This window comes from Megascapheus bottae, chromosome 2 (genome assembly GCF_031878675.1).
Source record: "Megascapheus bottae isolate mThoBot1 chromosome 2, mThoBot2.hap1, whole genome shotgun sequence".
NCBI classification, from domain to species: Eukaryota; Metazoa; Chordata; class Mammalia; order Rodentia; family Geomyidae; genus Megascapheus; species Megascapheus bottae.
In genome coordinates this window covers 90,507,181-90,510,653 of record NC_143510.1, presented here as the reverse complement: position 1 = coordinate 90,510,653, position 3,473 = coordinate 90,507,181, and positions in this window count along the sequence as shown.

The window sequence follows — 3,473 nt, the reverse complement described above, 5'->3', positions numbered from 1 at the left end:
TATAAAGGTGATTACAAAGAGATTACAGTTATATAAGTCAGGTAAGGAGTACATTTTGGGGGTGGGGGTGTCACTCCTTTCCTCCCTGTAATTCTTTTGTTATTATTGTTTTCCTATGCCAGCCCAATGGCTTGAACTCAAGGCTTGTGTGCTGTCCCAGAGCTATTTTTTTTTCCTTTTTGCCAGTTCTGTGGCTTGCACTCAGAGCCTGAGCACTGTCGTTGGGCTTTCTCAAGACTAGAGCTCTACTACTTGAGCCTCAGCACCACTTCTATGTATGTGCTACCTGAGGATGGAACCCAGGTCTTTGTGCATGCTAGATAAGCACTCTACTACTAGGCCAAACTCCCGACCCCAATGCCCCAGAGCTTTTTTGCTCAAAGCTAGTGCTCTACCACTTGAGCCATAGCTCCACTTTTGTGGGTGGTTGTTGTTTTTTGTAGTTATTGGAGATAAGGATATCCTAGAATTTTCTGCCTAGATTGGCTTCAAACTACGATCCTCAGATCTCAGCCTTCTGAGTAGCTAGGATTACAGGTGTGAGATATCGGTGCCTGGCTTGCAACTTTCTTTTTTGGTGTGTATATATATGTGTGCGTCAGTATGGAGGCTGACCTCAGCCCCCACCTCCAGTCCATTTATCTTTTTATTTTAAAATTCATCATTATTATTATTATTTTGTGCCAGTACTAGGTTTTAAACTCAGGGTCTGGGCACTGACACTCTATGACTTGAGTTATACCTCCACTTGGAGGTTTTTACTGGTTAGTTGGAGATAAGGGTCTCATGGGACTTTCCTGCCCTGGCTGGCTTTGAACTTGGATCCTTAGAATTCAGCTTCATTAGTCACTAGTATCTAATCACTCAGAGTCATTAGTATTACAGGAGTGGGCCACTGGTTCCTATTATTATTATTATTATTATTATTATTGTGGGTCGAGGGGCTTGAACTCTGGGCCTGGGCGCTGTCCCTGAACCCTTCAGCTCAAGGCTGCCACCCTACCCTTTGAGCCTCAGCCCCACTTCCTGTTTTCTAGAGGTTAGTTGGAGATAAGAGTCTCAGGTCCTTTAGTGCCTGGGCTGGCTTTGAACCTTGATCCTCAGTTCTCAGCCTCCTGAGTAGCTAGGATTACAGGCGTGAGGCACCGTGCCCAGCTCCCATCTTATTTTTTAAATTAAATTTAACTAATTTTTGAAATAAGATCTTGCTATGTGGCCCATGCCAGTCTCAAACTCATCCTGCCTCAGTCTTCTGAGTGCTGGAACAACAGGCAGTGTTACAATGCCCGGCTTTGAAGCAGGTAATGTGTTTTATTTTTCTTTGGAGGGGGGGAGGGAGGAGTGTTTGAACCCAAGGCCTTGTGCTCACTAGGCAGGCATCGTTCTACCTCTTGAGCCACCTCCCTTTCAAGCAAGCAGATTGGGGTGCTCAGCTCTTAGACCTCAGCTTCTTCCAGCCCAGCCAGCCTGTCACCACGGGGCAGGAGCCGGCTGCAGGCTGCTTCCTCTTTGGGTTCCCACTCCTGTCAGACCCAGGGACTGGCTTCTGTCCCCTCCCTCCCAGCACATGGGCTCCTGGCTGGGCCTTACCAGACAAGGCTCTTCCTCTTGGGGCTCTAAGCTTGTCCCCCTCTGGGCTGACTGGCTGGGCCCCACCCTGGCCTTATACTTTCTGGCCATCCACGTCCCAGCTCAGATCTGCCCTGGCAGAGGACTGCTCTGCCCCCTCCTCAGCCAGTGCTTCTGTCACCCCGAGTCTGTGCCAGTCACACTTGGGGTTTGTGTTCTTTCTGTCCCTTTTGCACAGCTGAAATTGTCCCCTTCCTTTCTTGTTCACTGCTGACTGTCTGTCTTTCCCACTGGACCGTCCAGTCACCTGTCCAGTTCATGGCTCTCTCCCTGGTGCTCCAGAAGTCACCCTGGTGACCTTCCAGGGATTCAGCCTGGCTGGTAGGTCACTGGGCTACGGCAGGAGGGCAAAGCACGGGTGAGGCAGTGTGAGGCGGGTCAGCAGCTCTACACCCTAGGCCTGTGCCACAAGAGCAAAGGAGGGGGAGGGGATGCACCTGGGAACCCCCTGGGGCTGGCTGCTGGGGTGACCTCACTGCCTTGAAAGGAGGGCAGCAGGGGCAGGAAGTGGAGGACACATCAGATGGGCTAAATTTAGAGCATTTGATTCAGCCCAGGGGGGCGGGGGGGATGGTATTCCTGGAGTCCCCATTGTTTCCGAGGGGCCAGAGGGCAGGCTGCCCACTGAATGGCTGGGCCTGAGCCATGCCAGGCTGTCTGGGCACATGGGAGTCAGGGCTGCCATGCTGGAGAACCCGGGCAGTGCTGGGGATGGTGTCAAGGCCACCAGTGGGAAGGGAATGGCCACTAAGTGAGGGCCAGGACTCTGCTGGTCTGTGACCGTCTTCCACCTGTCCAGATCAGTGGCCTGAGGCTGGCACCCAGGGACAGACATGCCCAAAGCCACATGTGCACCTTGGTGTGCAGATTGGCAGCTGGAATAGCAGCTGGCCCCCATATCACTCCTGCCAGGACAGGTGCCATGGGTCCCCCCATCCCCCCATCCAGCCAGACCCTGTGGCTGCAGTGGGGCTCCAGAGCCCATCACCATGGCAACCTGGGGTCTAGCTTGCTACAAAGATGAGTCTGAACTGCAGACTTGGTGCCAGGGCCTGGGGCTGGAGTGGACTCCTGACCTTGGCCTGCCCACTGCCAGGGAGTGGGATCCTAAGTGCACATACAGAGCTGCCCTGCTTCATACACTGCCGCTGGCCAGGAGGCTGCAGAGCATGGCCTGTTTCCACACCTATAAAGCTGGACAGCCAAAGTGGGGTGGCCATCACCATGCCCATGGGGAGGGAAGCTGAGCAGATCAGGGTGGCAGAGACGCTCCTGCTCCTGATGAGCCCCTCTCACTCCCATCTACCAGCCCCACGGCAGCCCAGGACACCCCTGGAGACACTAGGGGAGGTGACCAGAAGTCCCTGTGTGCTGACTCTCCGTGTGAGGCCCTCTTATTACTGTCAGCCTGGGCCCTGCCCCGCCCACGTGGGCATGGGTCTCTCTCTCTCCTGGAGCCCCCTGCCTGGCCCAGGGCCCCGCCCCAGCCTGCTGGCTCCTCTTGATTTCACATCGTGACTCATGTTATCATGTTCTCTCGGCTGAGTAACCACCTGAGTTATTTATATCCTGGCTTAGCAGTCTTCCTTCCCTCCTCCCAGAACTCGGCCACCACGGGAGGATGGGGGTGGGGAGGGGGAGGGGGTGTGGACTGGGAGAAGGCAGCCGAGCACCCAGTATCCACTCCCCAAGGGCAGCACCCCCTCCTCCAGCACCAGCCTGCCAGGCTTGAGCCCCCCCCCCCCCCCAGTCAGATCTATGGCAGTGGTGGACGTCTCTATGGGTGATGGAGGTGTGGGGAGGGGGATCCCCTTTCCCCAGCGACTCACTGGTCTGGAAAAATA